Here is a 13567-nt window from a genome sequence, read left to right on the forward strand (position 1 = left end):
GTGCCAGAGCGTCTGGAGTGCTGTGAATGCCTGGGTCCACCGTGGTCCATGATTGGTCCATGTATGGTATGCCTGTATGTGAGCAGATCTCCCATTTGGTCCTTTTCATTTTGGCATGAAGGAGATACTGGATAAGAGAAGGCCCCAAACACTCATACCATGTCGATCGCTGGAGTTCTCACTAAACGAAGGATAGGATCCACGTATCCTGAAACTAAGAAGCCGAGTCGAGGAACCGCTGGAAGGTTTGGCACCCTGAGCCCGCTGTCGCCCCGCTGGACCCCTCTGCATCTGATCATCATAGAAAGTCTGCGAAGTCGCTTCGACTCAATGGAATTGTGGAACAACTACTCTCGGCATCTTCATCAAAACCTGCAAGTAAGCCTTTTCGGAAGTGTCCCTGGGCCAACCAGTGGACTGACCAGCTTGCGCAGGACCTTTGCTCTGATACCGCCACCATTTTGAGAAGGCCATTGAAACTTGGCACATCGCAAGCTCTATGTTCACGGCACTCTCACGGCAAATTTTGTACACTTGGCGTTTCCAGGTCTGGAGTAAAGTGATTGCGCCTGAACCGGAATGTACATGGTTGCTGTATCACCCAGCCGTGGTGAGGAATTTTGCAAGTTCATTGCAGCTGTGGTCCTCTGTGCCCTGAAACCTGCTGCAGCAGAACTGGCCTGATCCATCCACCATGAGCTGAGAAATCGCCACTGTCCCATAGGGGAATCAACGATGTAACTTTGTCGCTGAAAGCCGCAGAGCAGACGAGATTGCCCCATTTGAACCTGCAACCGAAGTGAACTCGACTGCCGAAGTTTGGTCCGAGTGCGCTGGGGCTCGGTGAGTAATCGCAACCCTAACCTGTGGCCTCTAGCGCATCCATCTATTTTTACACGTAAGTGGCCCATGAGGGCCCCTCTCCTTTCCACTGCTATTGCGAACTAGCAAACTATTCCCAAATGTTGGAATCAACTCTGCCCTCAAGTGGAGGCCCTCCTCGAATAGTGGGAACCTATTCTTCATCACCTCACCCACCTTCCTGAGCTGCTAAAGACCCTTGAAGAGACCCCGTTTTGTCCATTTGAACTACTGCATGCGCCAGCAGTGCAAGTACATTTGAGCAATAGGCTCCACTCTTCTTAGGGATTAGACTGCCTCTTAGTTAGGAGTGTGTTAGATGCAGAAGGGACTAAAGACTAGTTTCACTGCCTGTTTCCTTCTCCTTGTAGGTTATGGACCCATTTTGTGCATTAACCCTTTAGACACCATTGATCTTGTATATATTTATTCAGATAGGATTGTGTTGGCTTAATAGTATTACTGTGATTTGATTTGTGTGTTGAAACTCAAAGGCCTTGAAATAAATGTATTTGTATTTCTAATATATCTACACCTGACTGGGAGTGATAGGTAAGTGTCTTTTACTCTGTGTGCTCATTGAGGTCTTTCAGTCACCCTCACCCCTCCTGAGAACGCTGCCAATGCTACCTTGATTGATCTGGCTTGTCCAGGAGGTTACTCTGTTCCAAGAAACTAGGCTGGCCTCCTGAACCTCTGCCCACCAGGTCAGAGTTCAGAAAACCATCTTAACAAATTGGTGTACAGCGGTGGGAAAGGACTGAAGGCATCCAGTGTTGCGCACTAGTGAAGGCATTTCAAGTTATTCATATCCAGGACACATAGTGACTTTGCAGTGATAACTGTAAAGGTTCCTGGTGACTACTTCGAATGACATTTTTTTGAATGCCATACTGTCGAAAACATTTCACTGAAAAAAAAAATGGAATATCTTTTTTTGTTATTTTTTGTTTGCAATGGGGGGTTCCCCCCGAACTCCCTTTTTTAACCTTTTTCTTTTACTCATGAAACAAACAAAAAAACATATAAAAAAGAATACATTTGAAAAAACAAATTCAGTAAAATATTTTTGACATTTTTGTCATTCAGAATTTTTTTTCCGACATATTAACTGGATACCAACTGTAAAGGCCATAGACCTATCTAATATAATGGAAACAAGTACCTTTATGACCTTAAATGCTTCTAGATCAGAAACATTGAAAAATCTGTGTACTGAGAGAGGTTTACCTGCTCAAGGTACAACATTGGAAATGATTCAGAGAATCATGGAATGGCAAGAGTCACAACTCAGTGCCATAGCCTCAGTTCTTCCACTGGCAGAACTGACAGTACTGTCGCTGCCCTCATTCATGGTGCTCATGAGGACCTGGATGATATAATGTCCAATGCTTCCTCTTCCAGCTCTGATGCTGAGGCCATGCTGGAATTGAAGAAGCAATTGCTGCTGTTTAGACGGAAGGAGCTTGAATACCACATGGCTAAACTGATGATAGAGCAGGGAGAAAAACAGGAAGACATGGACCACCAGTTGGAACTGGCCAGGCTTCAAGATTCACCAGGATCCAGGGGATCTGGACATGGGTCTGGGTCTGTCTTGACTTGACACGTTGTGAAGAATATATGGACCTCTGTCCCCAAGTTCCACACAGGGAGAGAGAAAACTACTCCCTGTGTGAGCCTTGAGGCCACAGGTGGTTGTTGTTTCGCAGGATCAGACGCTGCCGAGGACCCCAGAGCTGTTGGAATGAATTCAGGTATTAGCACAAACAAGCACAGTACTGTAAACAATGTAACTGTATTGAAAAGGGGCTTATCTAAGTTTAATGGAAAGGTGCTAGAAACTCTGAGGCTGTGGTGCAAAGAAGTGTCAGAAATCCATAAAGCCAGGCACCAGAAACTCACCGCTGGCTACACACCTGATGATCCTGGAAGTATTCGTGGCACTATGGTACTCGTGGATTACTTGGAGGCACTGTAGCAGTTCAAGGAACCTCGAAGACAGATGAGTAAGTGACAAAGCAAAGAAGGGTAATCCCAAACAATCCGTTAACTGTTAGCCAAAAATCCAAAAGTCTGTGAATCCGAGCAGAAACCAAAATCACAAATCCAAGGAGCAAGAACAACAGTCCGTTATCCGTAAGCTTGAGGTTTTTTTCCAATGAATCCAAGACGTGAATCGAGAACGCCGAACAGTGTCGTGAAAACAGCTGTGAAGCGGCGAATGATTCAAATTGCGCGGTTTTTATGTCTGCTGACTCCCGATCATGTGAGCGGAGCTCAGGGCATGTGATCGGGAAGTCGGCCCGAAACCAGGAAGTGGTTACGGTCGGCTGCCCCAGCCCGCTCGCAATCTCCATGGCAGTTGCCACTGGAAACGAGGGAACAAACAAAGTCACCCTCTGACAGAGCCTTGGAGCTGATGACGCTTCCTTCGCACCACAGGTAGCGTGACATTATGAGGGGCTGATTGTGACTTGGGGAGTCTAGCTTTGTTATGTGTCGGGGAGTCCCCAGGGGTATGAGTGTTATGTAAAACGGTGTGCCTGAGGGTAACCTTCCTTCCGCGCATGATAGGGTCCTGCTCTCATCCAAGATTTCCTAAAGAGCTGCTCAGTGTGTATGTATGATGAGAAGAATGACATTATGGACGGGTTGAATGCATTTGGGTATGCATGTGAAGTTCAAGAGGTTGAAAATGATGATAAGATTGTATGGTTGCTCATCAGACTACCCCATTCTGGAGTGCTATTATGGAAATGTCAAAAGCTCAAAGAGTAGATTTTGCAATGTTCAAGCAAAATCTCATTTTAAAGTTTGGGAAGACACCTGCCCAATACATGAAAAGGTTTAGAGAGTACAGAAAGAAAGAAGGAAGTACTTAGGTGTCATATGTGACTGATTCTTTAAAAAACTTGACTGGCTGGGTTGAAGGCTATAAGGTCTCCACCTTTGAGGGTATGATATGTCTTGTCATGCTTGAAAATATTTTTTCATCTTGTTCCCATGAGTTTAAGCAGCATTTGGCAGATTCGAAGGAGATAAATCCTAAGAAACCTGCCATTGCAGCAGATTTGTGGGTGTCACATAGAGTGTCCCATAAGGACAAGACTCATCCTGGTAAGCAGGAGGAGGGGAAAAAGTCCAAAGATGAAGAGGGTTGAGGTCTGATAAAACTTCCTAACAGAAGAGCCACAAAAAGAAAAATAAGGGTAAGTCACAGGAGAACACACAGGGTAGTGGAGGTTATCCTCCAAAACAGAAATCTGGTTACAGTAATCCTCCCTATGTCCACAGAACCAGTGGATCTTGTGTGGCGTGTGGAGCAAGTGACCATGTGAAGAGGGACCCCAGATGTAAGGTAAAGACCTTGGGGGTCCACTCTGGCCTTCTCCTCCTATGAGGAAGAAGAGATTACAGGGGCATCCTTCGCCTCAGGCTCCTTCCCCAGTGGGATAGAAGCTGAGGTAGTTTTAGTTTCCCTGGGTTCCTGGGAGCCTACACTCTCAGAGGCTTATGGTAGCATTCCAGATGATACCAAGCACTACTTTAAGGACAGTGTGTTGATTAATGGAGTAGATGCTCCTTCTCGTAGGGATAGTGGGTGCAGCATAACTGTAGTAGATTCTACCTTGTCAGACCCAGAGGAGGTTGCCAGAGCTCCTCTGTTACCCACTAAGTTGGCTGATGGCTCACCTCTCATGTTCCCAGTTATGCCTGTAAATCTTACTTTAAATGGTACAGTAGTCAGGATTCCAGTGAGCATTCAGAGAGATGTCCAAGGAAAGGTCTTGCTGGGAAATGATCTCAGAACCTTAGGATTGTGGGAGATACAGCACACAGGCCCTGCACAAGATCTCAAACAAGGGCAGCCCTGGCCAAGACCACTGCCATGCCCAAACCAAAGGGGAAACCCAAGGCTAAAGGAGTCAAAAAAGACAAAAGAGGGAAAGTAAACATTCCCCCAAACTCACCTACCACTGAGGTGGAGGTAGTTGGTCAAACACTGGGACCTGACAAGGTGGAGGTGTTACCTGAAGTATTTGATCCAAATGATCATCCTGAACTAAAGGATTTGTTAGTAGAAGGTGGTCCTGACAGGGATGAATTCTGTAAGGGCCAACGTGAGTGCCCATCTCTGGAAGGTCTAAGGAGACAGGTCTGCTCCCAGCTTGAGGGTGAACCTCTTGGGAAACATAGGGTGTATTGGGAAGGTGGGCTCCCCTACAGTGAGCCTACAGAATCTAAAGAAGGAGACCATAAGAAGTGGTGGTTCCCCTTGCTGTAAGACCCTTCTTCCTGAAGCTGGCACATGAAGTGCCCCTTGCTGGTCACCTTTGGAACCAAGCAGAGGTTATCCATGCATTTCTACTGGCCCAAGATGGGGGTGCAAGTAGAAAGTCACTGCGGGAGTTGTGCCACCTGCCAGTTATATGGTAAGAGTGGCTCAACAATCCAAGCTCCACTGGTACCACTCCCAGTTGTGGGGGTACCATTTGAGAGGGTAGGGATCGACATTGTTGGTTTATACTGGTACTGGTCGACCATGCAACCAGATATCCCGAGGCCATCCCATTGAAGACTGTGACTGCCAAGTCAGTTGCAAAAGCTTTACTTGACATATTTACTAGGGTTGGCTTCCCTAAAGAAGTTGTGTTTGATTGGGGCAGCAACTTTATGTCAAAGTATATGCAGGCCATGTGGAAGGAATGTGGTATCGCCTATAGGTTTTTATCTGCATACCACCCACAAACCAATGGTCTAGTTGAAAGGTTTAATAGAACCTTAAAAAGCATGAATGGGGCTCTAGAAACCCCAAAGAAGAAAATGGGATCTTGTGTTACCATGCTTAGTGTTTGCCTACAGAGAGGTACCACAGGAGGGTGTTGGCTTCAGCCCCTTCGAGCTTCTGTTTGGTCACCCTGTGAGAGGACCCTTTGCCATAGCAAAGGAGGGATGGGAGATGCCTACTCCAACTGTTACTACCGATGTAGTAGACTATGTGCTAGGAAAAAGGATAGTACTCCTGATGGGTCTGGCTAGTGAGAAATTGAAGGCAGGACAAGCACTGGTGAAACATTGGTATGACCAGAAGGCTTCCCTCATCAATTTCACACCTGGTCAGCAAGTCCTGATCATGAATCCTATAAGGCCTACAGCTTTACAGGACAAATGGCCAGGTCCTTACACAGTGGTGGAGTCACTGAGTTAGGTCAACTATTTTGTGGACCTTGGAAGGGCTGGACAGGCTCCAAAAGTGTTCCATGTAAATAGGCTGAAGGCTTTCATCACAAGAGTTGAAATCGTCGCACTGCTGCTGGCTTCAGATGCTGAGGAAAAGGAGTCAGAACCTCTCCCTGACCTGTTCCAGAGCATCCTTCAGACAGCTTCATTGAAGGTGTCCAAGTGGCCCCTCACCTGACTGCTGATCAACAAGCAGAGGTGAAAAGTTTGCTGAGGCAATTTGCCCCTTGTTTTCACAGTCGCCTGGTTTGACACCTTGTTGCAAACATGACATTGACACAGGAGACAGTGTACCTACCAAAAGTAGGGGATACAGGATGTCAGACAAAGTAAGGTCTTACATTAAGGCAGAGGTCAACAAAGTGTTGGATCCTGGGGTGATTGAACCCTAAAGTAGTTCTTGGTCCAGCCCTGTGCTATTGGTTCCAAAGACAGGTACCTATGAGTTGAGGTTCTGTGTGGATTACAGGGCTCTGAATGCTGTCACCAAGACCGATTCACACACCTTGCCTCGAAAAGATGAGCTGGTGGATACTTTGGGTGACTCCAAATACCTCAGCACATTTGACCTCACTGCAGGCTATTGGCAAATAGCTCTTGTAGAACATGCCAAGGAGAAGACAGCTTTCTCAACACCAGAGGGTCTCCAACAGTTCTGAGTAATGCCATGTGGGTTGAAGAATGCCCCTGCCAATCTCCAGAGGCATGTGAATCATGTGCTGAATGGGTTGGATGAATTCAGTGTTGCATATCTGGATGATATAGCAGTTTTCACTGCCATCTGGGAAGACCATGTGAAACACCTTAGGATTGTGCTGCAGGCTCTTCAGAAGGCCCACTTGACCATAAAGGTCAGGAAGTGCCAGAATGGACAAGGATCAATGGTCTACCTTGGACATGAAGTAGGTGGAGGGAGGATACAGCCTCTACCCAGAAGAGTACAAGCAGTACAAGATTGGCATACCCCCACTACTCAGACCCAAGTGAGAGTCTTTTTAGAACTCACTGGGTACTATAGGAATTTCATGGCAGACTATGGCACCATAGCTGCCCCTCTGACTTAAAAGACTCCTTGTGCCAGGCCCCTGTCCTCAGGGTCCCTGATTATCAACGACCTTTTATTGTGCAGACAGATGCCTCTGACACTGGGATAGGAGCTGTACTATCACAAGTAGATGAGAAGGGTAAGGAACACCCTATTGGCTTCATTAGTCGCCAGCTTAAGGACAGAGAGCTCAGATGGTCCACAGTAGAGAAAGAATGTTTCTCTGTTGTGTGGGCCCTACGGGAGCTGAGGCCCTACCTCTATGGGACCCACTTCACTGTGCAAACTGACCATAAGCCCTTAAAGTTGCTCAGGTGGTCCATAAGTCTGCAAGGCTTTGACTTCACTATTGAGCATAGGCCAGGTGTCCAACATAGCAATGCTGATGGGTTGTCCAGAATGTTTAACCGACCTGAACAAGAGACTCATCCAGGGGTGGATTAATTCCCCCTGTCCTTGGTCTGGGAGGAGCGAGTGTTAGGAAAGATTCCCATTTATGTGTAATTTTCCCTCCAGTTGTGAACCCCCCAACTTTTTGCTGATGTTTAACACCATAGTCTGACTTTACCAGAAGAGCCCACCCTTCTGCTGCACTCCTCTGGGCTTTTCGCTCACTTCTTATGGGGAAACTGACATGCCCTTAAGGCAGTCAGTACTGGGAGACTTTGTTTCCCTCAGTCCTTTCCAATGTTGCAACTTTTCTGCAACATGTAACAAATGTACAATGTACCTTCCAGTACAGTGCACTTGGGTCTAGTCATTTCCAAAGGCCCTAGATACTCTCAAAGGATTTTTTAGGAGACAGACAGGGCTGGTGGCAGCTTATAATTTCACATATTTGTATCCCTTTCCTGCCAGGTAGACCGCGATTACCATGCTTGGCACAAATAGGTGGCCTGGCTCCAAAATGACCATGCCATGAGGTTCTTTGTCCTGTCCTTTGGCCACCTTTCCCTTTCACCTTCCCCAGGTCGAGTCAACCCGAGTCAGTCCTTATTTGGGCATGCATTCTCCCGAGAAACGCCAGGCTTTCACGGGCTTCTGCATGCCTTTTGTGTGTGCCTCCAGGATGTGGGCTCGAACATCTGGTTCCAATACATATCCTGGGTCAGAGATAGTCTGGAGTGTCCTGAATGCCTGATACCACCCTGGTCCATGCTTGGTCCATGTCTGGAATGCCTGTATGTGAGCAGATCTCCCATTCGGTCCTCTTTGTTTTGGCGTGAAAGAGATTCTGGGTAAGCGAAGGCCCCAAACACCTATGCCATGTCAATCTCTGGATTTCTCAGTGATCGAAGGATTGGATCCCAAGTATCCTGAAACTAAGAAGCCGAGTTGAGGAACCGCTGGTGACCCGCTGGAGGTTTAGTGCCCTGAGCCCTCTGTCAGCTCGTGGGACCCCTCTGCATCTTGTCGTCTTAGAAGGTCTGCAAAGACGTGTCGACCCATTGGAATTCAACAAACCTTGCAAGTAAGCCTTCTTGAAAGTGTCCCTGGGCCAAGCAGTGGGATGACCAGCTTATGCAGACACTTTGCCCTGATACCGCCGCCGTTACTAGGAGGCCCTCGAAACTTGCTACATCGCTAGCTCTGTGCTCACGACACTCTCACACAGAATTTCGTACACTTGGCATTCCCAGGTCTGGAGTAAAGCGAGTGCGCCCGAACTAGAGTATATGCGGTTACTGTGTCGCCCAGACATGGTGACGACCTTTGCAGGTGCACTACATTTGTGCCCCTCTGGCCCCTGAAGCTTGCTGCAGTGAAACTGGCCTGATCCATTCACCAGGAGTGGATAAATCACCACTGTCCCGTTTGGGAATCATCGATGTATCTTCGTCGCTGAAAGCCGCAGAACTGCCAAATTGCTGCACTTGAACCTGCAACTGAAGTGGTCTTGACTGCCGAAGTTTGGTCTGGAGTGCGCCGGGGGTCAGTGAGCGATTGCCACCCTAACCGGTGGCCCCTAGTGCCTCCATCCATTTTTACGCACGAGTGGCCCCTGGGGGGGCCCTCTCCTTTCCACTGCTAGTGCGAACTATTCCCAACTCTTGGAAGCGACTCAAGTGGAGGCTCTCCTCAAATAGTGGGAACCTATTCTTCATCGCCTCACCCACCTTCCTGAGTTGCTACAGACCCTTGAATAGACCCCATTTAGCCCATTTGAACTACCGCGTGTGCTGGCATTGCATGTACATTTGAGCATTAGACTCCACTCTTCCTAAAGATTGGACTGCCTCTTAGGAGTGTGTTAGATGCAGAAGGGACTAAAGACTATTTGCACTGCCTGTTTCCTTCCCCTTTTAGGTTGTGGACCCATTTCGTGCATTAACCATTTAGACCACAATGGTCTTGTATATTTGTATTTAGATAGGGTTGTGTTGGCTTAATAGTATTACTGTGATTTGATTTGTGTGTTGAAACTCATGTACATGGTGATGCAGAATGCCGCATGGCGCATGTCCCAGACCCCCTCATTGGGCAGTTTTATAGCCATGCGGAGTGCCCCTCTACCTTTCTAGGTGGTGAAGCAGGTTGCGGCGTGGCGCCTGTCCCCAGCACCCTCACTGCGTAGGTTTCTAGCCATGCAGACTGCCCCTCTAGCCTTGTAGGTGGTGATGCAGGGTGGTGTGTGGCGCATGTCCCCGGCCCCCTCACTGGACAGGTTTCTAGCCCTGCAGAGTGCCCCTCTACCCTTCTAGCTGGTTCTGCAGGGAGGCGTGTGGCGCATGTCCCCGGCCCCCTCATTGGGCAGGTTTCTAGCCATGCAGATTGCCCCTCTACCCTTCTAGGTGGTGATGCAGGGTGGCGCGTGGCGCATGTCCCCGGCCCCCTCACTGGGCAGGTTTCTAGCCACGCAGAGTGCCCCTCTACCCTTCTAGGTGGTTCTGCAGGGAGGCGCGTGATGCATGTCCCCGGCCCCCTCACTGGGCAGGTTTCTATCCATGCAGAGTGCCCCTCTACCCTTCTAGATGGTGCTGCAGGGGGGCGTGTGGCGCATGTCCCCGGCCCCCTCAGTGGGCAGGTTTCTAGCCATGCAGAGTGCCCCTCTACCCTTGTAGGTGGTGCTGCAGGGTGTTTATAGACATGCGTGCTGTACAGATCTTGGGATGAAGTGTGACCTTCTCATTTGCAGAGGAGTAATTTGCTGGAAACCCAGATGGAAATGACATGCCCCATGCCCTGGGCCTCTCCGGGGCATTAATGTCTAAAAAGGAACTTTAATAATGTAAGTGAAAAGGAATTTAATAAAGAGAGGCTGTAAAATGTTCCAGAAGTGAAGACAGACACTAAAGGCGTTCCTCCGTGGAGAGACGCCGCATGGATAAAGATGGCCCAGGAAGGGGGTCCTCTAATTGTCTAGCAGTGGGAACATAGGAAAGCCCTCTAGTCTCTGAAAGTGGGCCACGGTGGCCAACTTCCTATGGCAGCAGGCTGCAAGAAGAGCCTTGGATCTGGTATTGAATGTACCAGCTGCTTCAAACCAAGCTCTTGTCCTCTGGGACCTCAACCTGGGAATCGACCAAGAAATCGGCACAAAGCCTGATGTGGAGTATGCTGGGCCTGGAGTCATGCAGCTCCTCTGAAACCTACAAACACACAAAGAGATCACAATACATGCGGGCTGGGTCTGTAGGGAAAGCGCTGCGCATGGCTGCAGGTTGAGCAGTGTCAGGTGCTGCGCGTGGCTGCAGGTTGAGCGGTGTCAGGTGCTGCGCGTGGCTGCAGGTTGAGCGGTGTCAGGTGCTGCGTGTGGCTGCAGGTTGAGCGGTGTCAGGTGCTGCGCGTGGCTGCAGGTTGAGCGGTGTCAGGTGCTGCGCATGGCTGCAGGTTGAGCGGTGTCAGGTGCTGCGTGTGGCTGCAGGTTGAGCGGTGTCAGGTGCTGCACGTGGCTGCAGGTTGAGTGGTGTCAGGTGCTGCGTGTGGCTGCAGGTTGAGTGGTGTCAGGTGTGATATGATATGTTATGACATGATATGGCATTTATAACGCGCCTATACACAAGGGTTTCGAGGCGCATCGAGGCAAGGGAGGGGAACAAGACAACGATCTTACTAGGCCAGGTGTCATTCAGATCGCGCAAGTGCATGGGGAGAGGTCAGGGAAAGTGCTGAACATGGGAAAGATGATAACAATAAGAAAGTAAATGGCCACATGTGGCAAGTGCAAGGGTAAGTGCCGGTGTCAGGTGTCAAGGGCTAGTAGGGACTGTAGGAATACAGAAACAGTCCCCAAGTGCGGGGGTTGCCAGGTGGGCAATGCAGGTGTGTGGCGCTGGCGAAGAAGGAGAAGTACCTGGGCCCGAGATCAGAGGGTGTCCAGGCAGCCAGTGCAGTTCAGGTAAGCAGGCAGGAGGTCAGCAGATGAGACGGGGGGGAGAAAGCAGAAGTGCTTCCATAACCGGAGATGGGTCTCCTCAAGTTTCAGGGAGGCAGGGAGACTGTTCCAGAGGGAGGCCCCAGCCGAGGAAAGAGATCTACTGCCAGCTCATTGCTTGGAGAAGCCACTGACCCTGAGGGAGTTGGAGGCGGATGAGTGAAGAGTTTGAAAAGGAAGATATTTAGGAAGAGAGAGTTGAAGGTATTGCGGCCCCAGGCCCCAAAAGGCCTTGTGGACAATGCAGAGGGTTTTGAATTCAATCCTCACAGCCACTGGGAGCAGTGCAGAGATTTCAGTCCTGGAGAAATACAATCCCTGGGCTTGAGGCCGAGGACAAATCTCGCAGTCCTGTTCTGGATGAGTTGCAAAGGGCAGAGAGTAGAATTAGGCAGATTTAGAAAGAGGCTGTTGCAATAGTCCAGCCTAGAGCGAACGAGAGCTCTCGGGACAGTGAGCTTCTAGGGGAAGGAGAGGAAAGAAAGACTACCTCTGAGGAGGTGCAGCGTGTAGTGTGACTTCTAGATACTGCAGAGATGTGACGAAAGAAGGAGAGTGTGGAGTCGAAGATGACCCTGAGGTTTTTTGCTTGCAGGTGGGAGCAGGATGAGGGCCAAAAGAGACCGGCCAGAGGGCTACAGGAAAGGAGGGAGCGGGTGTGCCGATGAGGAAAATCTCGGTCTTACTGGCATTAAGGCAGAGGTCGTTGGCGGCACACCATTCCTGGATGGCGGACAGACAGTCAGAGATGAGAGAAGGAGAGGAGAAGGCCGAGGGTAGCCTGAAAATGAGTTGAGTATCATCCGCATAGCACTGAAAGTTGGGGCTGGATCTTCAGGGAAGGTGCTGCACATGGCTACAGGTTTAGCGGTGTTAGGTGAGAGGCTGGATCTGTAGGGAAGGTGCTGCACGTGGCTGCAGGTTGAGCGGTGTCAGGTGCTGCACGTGGCTACAGGTTGAGCGGTGTCAGGTGAGGGGCTGCATCTGCAGGGAAGGCACTGCACGTGGCTGCAGGTTGAGCGGTGTGAGGTGCTGCGCATGGCTGCAGGTTGAGCGGTGTCAGGTGAGGGGCTGGATCTTCAGGGAAGGTGCTGCACATGGCTGCAGGTTGAGTGGTGTCAGATGTTGCACGTGGCTACAGGTTGAGCGGTGTCAAGTAAGGGGCTGTATCTGCAGGGAAGGCACTGCACGTGGCTGCAGGTTGAGCGGTGTCAGGTGCTGCGTGTGGCTGCAGGTTGAGCAATGTCAGGTGCTGCGCATGGCTGCAGGTTGAGCAGTGTCAGGTGCTGCATGTGGCTACAGGTTGAGCGGTGTTAGATGAGAGGCTGGATCTGGAGGCTAGGTGCTTCACGTGGCTGCAGGTTGTGCGGTGTCAGGTGAGGGGATGCATCTGTAGGGAAGGCACTGCACGTGGCTGCAGGTTGAGCGGTGTCATGTGAGGGGCTGCAACTGCAGGGAAGGCACTGCACGTGGCTGCAGTTTGAGCGGTGTCAGGTGCTGCGCATGGCTGCAGGTTGAGCAGTGTCAGGTGCTGCATGTGGCTACAGGTTGAGCGGTGTTAGATGAGAGGCTGGATCTGGAGGCTAGGTGCTTCACGTGGCGGCAGGTTGAGCGGTGTCAGGAGAGGGGCTGCATCTGTAGGGAAGGCACTGCACGTGGCTGCAGGTTGAGCGGTGTCAGGTGCTGCGCGTGGCTGCAGGTTGAGCAATGTCAGGTGCTGCGTGTGGCTGCAGGTTGAGCGGTGTCAAGTGAGGGGCTGCATCTGCAGGGAAGGCACTGCATGTGGCTGCAGGTTGAGCGGTGTCAGGTGCTGCGTGTGGCTGCAGGTTGAGCAATGTCAGGTGCTGCGCATGGCTGCAGGTTGAGCGTTGTCAGGTGCTGCACGTGGCTACAGGTTGAGCGGGCGGTGTCAAGTGAGGGGCTGTATCTGCAGGGAAGGCACTGCACGTGGCTGCAGGTTGAGCGGTGTCATGTGAGGGGCTGCATCTGCAGGGAAGGCACTGCACGTGGCTGCAGTTTGAGCGGTGTCAGGTGCTGTGCGT

The sequence above is a fragment of the Ambystoma mexicanum genome, chromosome 9 (assembly GCF_040938575.1).
Source record: "Ambystoma mexicanum isolate Mex_15411 chromosome 9, UKY_AmexF1_1, whole genome shotgun sequence".
NCBI lineage: Eukaryota > Metazoa > Chordata > Amphibia > Caudata > Ambystomatidae > Ambystoma > Ambystoma mexicanum.